This window comes from Protopterus annectens, chromosome 1.part0 (genome assembly GCF_019279795.1).
Source record: "Protopterus annectens isolate FY-2018-M chromosome 1.part0, PAN1.0, whole genome shotgun sequence".
Lineage (NCBI taxonomy): Eukaryota > Metazoa > Chordata > Ceratodontiformes > Protopteridae > Protopterus > Protopterus annectens.
Genome location: NC_056725.1, coordinates 795,859,547 through 795,871,425, shown reverse-complemented (window position 1 = coordinate 795,871,425; position 11,879 = coordinate 795,859,547).

Below are 11,879 nucleotides of genomic sequence, written 5' to 3'. Positions count from 1 at the left end.
CCCCAAATCAGCCAATTCTGCAGGTGCCTCCTGTACATGGCCACTGAGGTGATCAAGTTGACATGTATGCAACATGCATTACAATGCATGGTTAGTGTATGTGATGGAGATCTGTACCCAAGCATGTTCTGTTGACTGTGATAGTGGTGGTACCTGCGGTGCATACAGGGTGACATCTCCTATATGTGCCAGTTCTTACACAGCTGGGCAGACATGTTGGTGTCAATTAAGCTTAGGTTGCCTGTACATAACCCAGCTGGATACCTGCCATCTGCACATCTGTACAGGCACTGACAGTCATTAGCTTGGCAAGTAGCTATGCAGTAGGATGAGTGTGTTGACAGATAGATGTTTGACAATAATATGTATGCATAACTACATGTCAGAAGCCCTCACTAACATGTGCTGTACAGAAGGTAGTCTACAGTTATATTCCACATGTTGGATCATTACCGAGTAAGGGTACATACTGTGACACAGCTCACACACGAGGGTTACAACAGGGAGGCCTCAGTGTCCGGCTATGCCTGCATGTGTGCCTGCTGTCAGTACTACATTTAGCACTCTGCTCTTGCCTGGGTAAGCACTGTTAACAGTAGTACTGCCATGATACACTACATGACAGTGTAACAGCACATACCCTGGCCTAATACCCCATGTATGTAACACATTCACATGGATAACAGTACTGCACAGGCCACATATATGTCTGTGTCCCACACATGACACTCACACTCCTTGCTACTGTAATGACAGCACATAGGCTCATGTATTGTACATGGCATTACATACACTTTTTACAGATGTCAGTACCCTGCTATGTTATCAGACTGGGTGGTGAGAACTGGTTACCAGGGCTAAGCCATGCTTAGCAGGTATCAACATTGCTCCAATATAACAGCTAAGCTGATTTCTAGACTGGTAAGCGATGCCTACACAGTTTAAGTGCCCTTACGTTTACCCATAGCTTAGCATCACTTAGCTTCACGCAAACTCACTTAAAGATGCTCAAAACCATCTTAACTACTCTGTATCCAACAGCCCTTGTTCTGCCCCACAACAAAATGAACAGCCCTTGAACCCAGGACCCTGTACACTACAGCCACAACACTTAACCACTACATCATGACCACTGTGAAGACAGCTATTGTTTTACCAATATAGCTGTCAATAAACATATTGTGCAGTATTGAACAATTGCCTTTACTTCCTAAATTGTGTAGTCCTTGTTATTAATATGTCTGTTGTTTTATCATAATGTACTGTCAGAAAAATATGTATTAATGTGTGTATTAGTAATATACTTAGTGCATTTAGAGCTTGAAAGGGTTAATACATTTATTCTATTTCCTACTGCATAAATCTGTACAAACTGCAGACGCTTTCTGACCTTGTATTGTTAGCTAAACTATTTGCTTATGCTTGGAAATTTACTGAGAAGCAGATGATTTTTGCTTGTGTTAGGAAAATAATGAATAGAACAATACTACTTGTATAAATGTTATGAGGCTTAGACAAGAAGTTCCGCTTGTGCTGTGAGAAAATACACAGCTGTAGAAGCTATAGATAATTAGAACAAAGACTGCTTGAAAATATGAACTGTAATCAGCATTTGCTTATGCCTGAGTTAGAAAAGTACCTTGAAATGTAACACATGTATTAGAATTGTACAATAGGGGCCTGTAACAGGTTAGTGCCCACCAAGGCCAGGTTGTTTTTCTCAAAAAGTTTCTCACAAATCTAGTCATGTCAGCAGAAAATCTGAGTAACATCTGCTGTAGAACAATACTGAAAGTTGTGTTTGATTACGTCAGCCATAGAAGGCCATGTCTAGTAAAACAGTATAAGAATAGCATACTTCCTGTTAGTAGTTAGGCAAAATCTTGTATTTGCATGTTTTTGTCTCCTTGCTGCAAGTTATTAAATGTGCCTTAACTGAACCTTACGTGTATTGGTCTTTGAAGTTTTCTCCTTTGACAAATTGGTCCTTCAGACCAGAAACCCTCACTTTACCTCGGATCAGATAGGCCAGGTGGCTTGAAACCGTACGGGGAAGAAACCACATCGGTTCTTCTTATTTGAAAAGCCCTCCGACTGAATTATCATACAAAAGAGGCCAGCCACTTTCTGATCTGTGACTGAAGGACGGGTTTACACGAACCAGGTGATCAATCATGAAGGCTCAGGTAAGGTGAATCTACCTTTTTTTCTGTTTTAGATCAGGGACTAGATTTGTATTGTTTTGTTGAAACTTTGTTTTTACAAGTCAGGGACAAAAAGATTACTGTCTTGTCATAGATCAGGGAAAGAGAGCAGGTAGGCAGTCATTCTGAAGAGACTAACAAAATCCGTGGTACCACGTTAAAAAATAAGGAGTTACATAACGATTAAAAGGGTAGAACAAAAATGGGTAATAATTGCACAAAAAGACCCCAAAATCCACCGTTAACTGAAGACGCGAAATACATGCAGTCACAGCGTGCTGATAATATTAAATAGTACTCAAAATGGGTTAATAAGTATGAATTTGTAAATTAGAAAAGTCCTCACTTGTCAAACTTGTCAAACAGCTTAAAATTGATTCTAAAGGTCGGGTAAAAAAGCAACGTCAATTAGGAATTCCTCAGGCACACAGGTGGATTGAGGAAGTAAACCGAAGGGAACAAAAGAATAATAATTCAAAAGCAATGTTTTTAGATAAGGAGGATAATAACTTAATAATAGCATCGGCCCCTCCGCCTCCCTTACCAGAATATGAGGCGAGTGAACAAGTTAGTCCACCCCTGCGATATCCTGCTGTCACCGTAAATAGAGACACTGCAAAAGCAAAACCGTTTATTAGAGATCCCGTCGAGACCAGGTCTTGAACACAGGCAGGAAACTCAAAAGGGGACATTGAATTATATCAAATGGGTAGAAATTCACGATCCATGAGTGAAGAAGAAATATGCCCACTTATAGAAGTGCCTAATCCTCAGGCAGAACAAGAAGGTCAGGACCCAACTATTCTAGTGTATAGACCCTGGACTCCGGAGGACATCCGGAAGGCCACTGAGGGAATTCCCCATTCAAAAGTTAATTTTAGAAAATTCTTAGAAGATTTGCAAGGAATGAGGCTAAGTTATAATTTAAATGGAGAAGAGGTAGAAAAAGTAGTCAGACAAATTGTGGGACCAGATTGGCACATGATTAGTGACGACTGGAATCCCCATGATGCTGCACTCAGGCCCCTCCCACATAGCAGCGCAGAACTAGACAACAGAGTGAAAGGTCTTACAGACCGTATCTCTGAGAAATGGAAGCCTAGGGCAGACTGGACTTGCATTAATCAATGCATCCAACAAGAAGGCGAAACTGTTGACAGATATTATGCCAGACTTTAGAATGTTTTAATAACCACTGTGGAATGCAGGTTCCTGAAGATCAGACACAAGATTCCCCATATGAGCAGCAGTTAAAGAATGCGTTTTTGAAAGGCAGCATTGCACCCATAAGCAGTTTTATTATAAAGCACATGGTAGATCATCGTACAAGCAGGTTACAGTCATTACTTGAATATGCTAGGCATGCCGAAAGGCATTCTAATAGCAAAAAGAAAAAGAAAGCCCAAGTATTTTCTGTAGAAGATGGAGCAGAAGTTTATGTAGTACAGTCTGGGAAAAAGGGCAAGAGAAATGCCCAGGGAAACAAACAATCTGATCAGCGATCAGAGGACTTTGAAGGGCAAAAGAAAAGGGGTGAATGTTTTAAATGCAGTAAAAAGGGACACTTGGCAAGGGATTGCAAGAAAAACAAGAAGGCAACCACGGAAGACAACGAGGGTGAGGACTGACTATATGATAATCAGGAATCACTAGAAGGGGATAGCAGAGATATGACAAATGAGAATGTGATAGAGGGAGTAGAGAATGTGACAGAAGAAACAGAGGAAGTGCAGGAAGTCACGGATAGTGAAGAAAATCAAATATTGGATTTAGCTTTATTGAGCTTAGAGCTCTGTTTAGCAGTCACGAAACCAGAGGTTACACTCCAGGTAGAAGGGAGGGAAGTCAGATTCTTGTGCAACTCAGGGGCATCACGGACCCTGATACATCCCTCCAAACTGCCAGAGAACTCAGAGTCACCTGATTACATACTAGTGAAAGCAGCTAATGGACAGCTGTATTGGGAGCCCCTCTCCCATAATATTGCAATAACTGATCCTGTTTCAGGATTGACCCAGAAAAGTAAAATTGTTGTTTCTGCAAAGTGCCCAGTGAATCTCTTGGGCAGAGACCTTATGCAGCTATTTAGTATAGCAGTAGTTCCGACTATGCAGGGTATGGAAGCACAGCGACAAATTGATACCTTTGCAGTGCACTCGGAGGGTGAAATGTTTTATTGGTACAGCCAGGACTTGGTTACGACTGGTCCAGGGGCAGTGACCGAAGAATTGATGAATGTAGCCATCAGCAAGTTCCCCTCCCTTGACATTGATAAACAGCATTTGTTGCATTGTACTCTGTATTATTGTAACACACTAGGACCTGATAAGGAATATGAGCAAGAATTGTTTAGAAATTGTGCAAACAGATTGATATTACATAATCTGTACTGGGACACAGAAGGGAACAGTGTAGCCAGCTGTTTATTGCCCCAGGAGTTCTTTGCACTCTATAAATCTAATTGATTACCACATGTTAGCTTAACTAAGGACAAGAATGTAAAATGGGTAGACTTAGGAGAAAAAGTCACGAGGTGGGAGAAGCAGACAGAGTTAGAACTGTCAGAACAGGGAGTACAAATGCAGAAGTTGAATTGGATAACTCAGACCCACCCAGCTGTACACTTGTAGTCTAGCAAGGACAGCTGATTAGCACTCCTATTGAAGGAGGAAGAGAATGCCTTACGGAATATACCAGAAACTCTCTGGTCAACAGGAAAATCAGATGTAGGACTTATTCGTACAGCGGGACCAGTTACTATTATGCAAAGTCAGCATTTAGACCACAGAAAAGACAGTATCCCTTAAGAAAAGATGCAGAGGTAGGAATCAAACCTATTATAGCAGCTTTACTTAAGGAAGGGGTGCTGGTGGAATCTCCTGATTCACCATGTAACACGCCCTTATTTCCTGTTAAGAAAGCAAATGGAGAATGGCGTATGGTCCAAGATTTACAAGCTGTAAATGACGCAGTAATACATACTGTGCCAGACCCACACACCCTGTTGAATGATTTAAAACCTCAACAGAAATATTTTTCTGTGGTAGTTATCAGCAATGTGTTCTTCTCGATACCAATACACCCTGACAGCCAGTATTGGTTTGCTTTCACATTTCAGGGGAAAAGGTATACATATACGCAACTACCACAGGGATATTGTGAAAGTCCGACAATATTCTCACAAGAAATGGCAAGTAACTTGGCAGGATTTACCCCACCAAGAGGTAGTCAGATTTTGCTTTATGTTGATGATATCCTGCTGGCGGCCCCCACCCAGCAAGATTGTAAAGAAGATACCATAGCGCTATTACAATTTTTAGCCACTGAAGGACATAAAATAAACAAAAATAAACTGCAGCTTTGGAAAAAACAAGTTAAATACCTAGGATATGTAATATCCAAGGAGGGTAGGACATTAGATGAGGACAGATAAGTAGCGATTTTGCAAGCACCAAAACCCACTACCAAGAAGGAAATGATGTCCTTCCTGGGTACGACTAATTTTTGTCGGAGCTGGATTCCAAACTATGCCTTGGAATTTGCACCGCTGACTAACCTGATTTATGAAAAGCCTATGGCAGCACAGGATTTGTTACAATGGGCACCAGAAGCAGAATCTGCTTTCTGCAAACTGAAACAGTTAATAGCGTCCCCATTAGTTTTGGGATTACCAAACTATCATAAATGTTTTTTCCAAACTATAGATTGTAAGCAAGGTTATATGACATCAGTGTTAACACAGCAGCATGGGGACAAGCAGCGCCCTATCGCTTATTATTCATCACAACTGGACCCAGTGGCATGGTCTTTAGCTCACTGTGTACAAACAGTAGTTGCAGCTGCAATGGCAGTACAGGCTTCGGCCTCAGTAGTTTTGTTCCACCCTCTCACATTGAGAGTGCCTCATGTAGTCGCGATTATTTTACTGCAAGAGAAGGTAGCATATCTTTCCCCTGCTAGGCACCTTTCCTGTATGACTATATTGTTGAGCCAACCTCATATGACAATTGAACGACGTATGACTTTGAACCCTTCTACCTTGCTCCCAACCCCTGCAGATGGCACACCACACAGCTGCCCGCAGGTGATTGAGCAAAAGACACTGCCTAGAAAAGATCTCACGGATGTTCCCTTGGATGATGCCGAGGTGACATACTATGTGGATGGCTCATGCAAAAGGGGTCCTGCAGGACAGAACCTAGTAGGATATGCAGTAGTTTCTGATACTGACATTATAGAAGCAAAATCTTTACCACACAATTTATCTGCACAGGCAGCAGAATTGATTGCCTTAATACGGGCATGTACCTTAGCAAAGGGTAAATGTGTGAACATTTTTACTGACAGCCAGTATGCTTTTTCTACTGTACATGTTTTTGCGCAACAATGGAAAAATCGAGGAATGATAACATCTACTGGCAAACCAATCAATCATGCACAGTTTATTTTAGATCTTTTAGAATCTATTCAGTTACCTCAGAAAGTAGCTGTTTGTAAATGCACAGCTCATACCAAGCAACATGACAGGATTTCAAAAGGTAATTCGAGAGCTGATACAGCTGCAAAGCAGGCAGCTTCAGAAGTATTTCTTTTGAATGAGGAATTACAACCCTCTGAGATTTTAGACTTAGAAATGTTAAAGACAATGCAGACATTTACTACCAAGCTGAAAAACAAAGATGGGTAAAACGAGGAGCAATTCTCGAAAAGGAGCTGTACATCTCTAAAGAAGGGAAACCGATATTGCCGTCTAATTTGTTTAGATATGCAGCTTTGTTGAGCCATGGGCAGTGCCATGTCTCAACAGGGGGGATGGTACAGCTGGTGAACCAAGTGTTCACGACATACGGATTCTTAAACTACTCTAAAAAATTTTGCTCGATGTGTCACGTTTGTAATAAACATCATGCACAAGGGGCGTTAAAGCCCAAGCAAGGGAGTTTCCCTACACCACCATATCCGTTTCATACTATCTGTATGGATTTTATAGAATTGAACAAATGTGAAAGTAAGAAGTATTGTCTTGTCATTGTAGATATGTTTTCCAGATGGGTGGAAGCCTTTCCTACTAAAAATCCAGATGCGGCAACGGTGGAAAAAGTTCTCGTCAAAGAAATAATCCCTAGATTTGGCATTCCGGAAAGGATCTACAGTGACAACGGCACACACTTCGTAAACCAGACCATACAACAGTTAAGTAAACATTTTGGTATTTCTTTAAAAAATCATTGTGCGTATCACCCACAATCTGCAGGGCTAGTAGAGAGGCATAATGGGATTTTAAAGAGTAAGCTAAGGAAGTTAATAGTAGAAACACAAAGAAATTGGGTGTAATGTCTGCCCCTGGCACTGTTGAGCATGAGAACTGTTCCGAATGCAAAAGGATTGACTCCTTTTGAAAAACTATTCGGAAGGGCTTATTATATACCTCAGTGGAAATCTCTCATGCCCGCAGACCAGGAAGCTGACAGTACACTAACTGAGTATATGAGAAACCTGTTGAATTCTAAACATCTGCTGCAGTCAAATTCTGTTTTAGATAAAAAAACGAACCAGACCGTCAGAATTGGCAGTGCCCCCGGGTACCTGGATCTGGGTGAAGACAGTAAAGAAGAAGAATTGGGCATCACCAAAGTGGGAAGGTCCATATCAAGTGCTTCTGTCGACACCTACTGCAGTGAAGATAGCAAAGCATGCCTCCTGGATCCACCTGACACACTGCAAACTAGTTAAAAACTTTGAACTGGACAAAAATCTTGTCACATGCCAAGAAAATGGCATGTAAAAATTATAGAGTCCAGAAGAAACAGGAATGCAGAACAACCCTTTCCTCAGAAGTATTGCATAATCATCCTGTTAACTGTACTAGTGACAATAATCTTTTTGCTGTGGCCTTTCCTTTTCCCAGCCACACACACTGAACTGAATAAATGTGAAGCATTACTCATAGACTGGCATCCAAACTTTAACACTTACCAGGCAATTAAATATGTGTATGCTGAGACTTTCAATGTTTCGAATTGCTGGATTTGCACAGCTTTGCCAACAGCATACGGGGGTTATTAATGACTACAGTCCCCCTAGGGGTCAATGAGACCTGGGAAAACTTGATTTATGATACCTCAACCATTACATCACAAGATAAAATAGCATTGCACTTGTCTGTTCCACAAAAGGGAACTGTGTGTTTTTATAAAAATGATACTGTTCAGGTGGGTTGGAGCAATTGCAATGTGAATGTTCCTTATAAATGTTACACTAAAGGTAACCATGCAGATTTTTATTGTAATACAAATTATGATTCATTTCTTGGATTAATGCACAAAACACTTGATGACGTAAAATATAATTCTATACTTTATAAACAACTGTCTATAATTGATAAAAAAATGTTTCATGCAGGGCAAGTGTATATTCATGGCAAAGTTACTACTAAAGTGGAGGACTGTTATTTTGTGTGTGGCAGAAAGGCATACAAATGGTTACCTGAGAATTGGTCCGGCAGTTGTTTTTTGGGCTACCTGGTTCCGGCCATATGACACACTGCAGTTATGCCTCGAGGAAAAATTCGAAATGCCCGAGAGGTCATCAAGAAACCTATAAATCCAGTGGGACAAATCAATGCGTGTTGGTAAAACCATCATTCTATAGGCAATGGACTGACACATTTGGACTTGAGTGATAGTGTTATATCATGGGCAGGCATATTACCAGCATATGGAGCAGTGAAATCAATCTGGGAGCTGCGAAAACTGTCTAAACTTCTAGAAGTGATGAGCAATGAAACTTTTTCCGCTCTAGAATTGGTGACTGAGGAACTGAATGCCATGAGAACTGTAGTGCTTCAAAACCGCATGGCTCTCAACTTCACCCTAGCGGTGAGAGGTGGTACTTGCGCTTTAATCCAAGAAGAATGCTGTTCGTATATTCCTGACCATAAACACAAGATAGACAATCATCTTGAGGTAATTCAGCAAGTGTCGGCCATGACCAAACCAGGCCCAAACCCACTGATGGACTTTTTCCAGAAATGGTTTGGGGGGTGGGGTACCATCCTAATGAACATCCTGATTGCCATTTGTGTAGGAATGCTCCTATTGGGAGTATGTGTTTGTTGTGGTATCCCCTGCATGAAAAGACTGATTAAAGACCTTATAGACATGTCAGTTTCTGAAACCTTATATCAAAGTGCTGAGTTTGAAGAACTATTGAAAAACTGAAATGCTTTCATAAATTTAAACTGAATGACTCTCTTAACTGCAAATCCTGAGTAGGAAGAGGTTAGGAGAAGAAAAAACTGTTTATGCTTATTTTGAAAGTAGAATAAAATTATTAATAGGGGGGAAATGTCAGAAAAATATATATTAATGTGTGTATTAGTAATATGCTTAGTGCATTTAGAGCTTGAAAAGGGTTAACGCATTTCTTCTATTTCATACTGCATAAATCTGTACAAACTGCAGATGCTTTCTGACCTTGTATTGTCAGCTAAAATTTTTGCTTATGTTTGGAAATTTACTGAGAAGCAGATGATTTCTGTTTGTGTTAGGAAAATAATGAATAGAACAATACTACTTGTATAAATGTTATGAGGCTTAGACAAGAAGTTCCGCTTGTGCTGTGAGAAAATACACAGCTGTAGAAGCTATAGATAATTAGAACAAAGACTGCTTGAAAATATGAACTGTAATCAGCATTTGCTTATGCCTGAGTTAGAAAAGTACTTTGAAATGTAACACATGTATTAGAATTGTACAATAGGGTCCTGTAACGGGTTAGTGCCCACCAAGGCCAGGTTGTTTTTCTCAAAAAGTTTCTCACAAATCTAGTCATGTCAGCAGAAAATCTGAGTAACATCTGCTGTAGAACAATACTGAAAGTTGTGTTTGATTACGTCAGCCATAGAAGGCCATGTCTTGTAAAACAGTATAAGAATAGCATACTTCCTGTTAGTAGTTAGGCAAAATCTTGTATTTGCATGTTTTTGTCTCCTTGCTGCAAGTTATTAAATGTGCCTTAACTGAACCTTATGTGTATTGGTCTTTGAAGTTTTTTCCTTTGACATGTACACATAGCAGATACATACAGTGAGATACATCTGGGAGGGTATACACAACCGTGAGGTTTACACATGACAGGAATATGGTTATATACATATAAGAGGTCTATATATGTCTACATGTACATACACATGTATACTCATACATATGTCTGTATACACATCTGTATAATGCAACATATATATGGCCATGTGTACATCTCTTCGTATGTTATGTATATATAGATATATGTATATATAGATATACGTATATGTATATATAGATATATGTATATATAGCTATATATGTATGCACATCCTATGTGTACAGATATGCCTAGTTATGTTGGTATATATGTAGATATCTATAACTATATGTGCATACATATCTATTTTGATATACCTACTACTGTCAATAAATATGTAGATATCCATACAACTATGTGCATATGTAACTATATATGTATATGTGTAGACATATATTGCTCTGTATATGTATATATCTGAGTGTTTATATGTATATCCATCTATGTATGTCGATATGTATATGTGTATATATCTATATAGATATCTGGATAATTATATATACATATATTTTCACCATATGTCCTGAACATGGAGTGTAGCCCTACCTCAGCCCCTATAGTCCCAACTTCATAGTGCAAGGGGATGTCAGGTATGTATAGCAGGTATAGTTGTAGACTATTGCTACTGTAATAGGGATTGTCTTCACAAATATGGTGTGTGGGAGGTCACATCTGCTTTTAACATGTGCGCCATTGGCTACTGACAGACATCCTGAGGACATCATAGTACAGTACCACTGCTAGCATGTAATGCTCCTGTGGACTACAACAGAGATATTGGCCAATATATGGGGACAGTCTGACACACTCTGGACAGTCCCGAGGTATACACAGAACCCCTTAGTGCAAGACATTTGGACCAAGCCTGACAATGTGGATGTTAACAGCCATGTAGATGGGTATAACACATAACTACTGGTATACATTTGCCCCCATAGGTTATGCATTCACACACCCCAGTCTGTCCTGACACATAATAACCGCTGGTACAGAGGTGCCATGGCCACATACTACCCAGTAGATGTTGACATACATCTGTACAGCATCCCACTGCTCTGTCTGACATACATGACTGTTATGGTGGCCCAGCAGCAGTACATCTGGCAAGTATCTGGACATGGCATCTCACTGAGTAAGTACACTAAGCTGCTAGGCATGTAACAAAGCACTTTGCAGGCTACAGGCAGACTAGCTCAACACTGGCCTACATTTCCTATGGGGAAATGCACATGTACCTGCATATATAGCAGGCTCTACAGGTATACACTTGTGTGAATGTGCATAACCACAACCAATGTTAACATAGCCAGAGCCACATATGGTAAGCTAGCATAATATTACAGTATATGGGCTATCTGTTCAACACTATCCTCATATGTGCCACTCACACACTAACCCTACATATACTGGGCTGCTACATAGTGTGGTCTGATGCCTGTCTGTGGTATGGGACATGTGTGTGTATGGCCCTACAAACATGTAATCTGATAGGGTAACATACAGTGGAGCAGCATGTAACATCGGATAGAACAGGACCAAGAACAATGACAT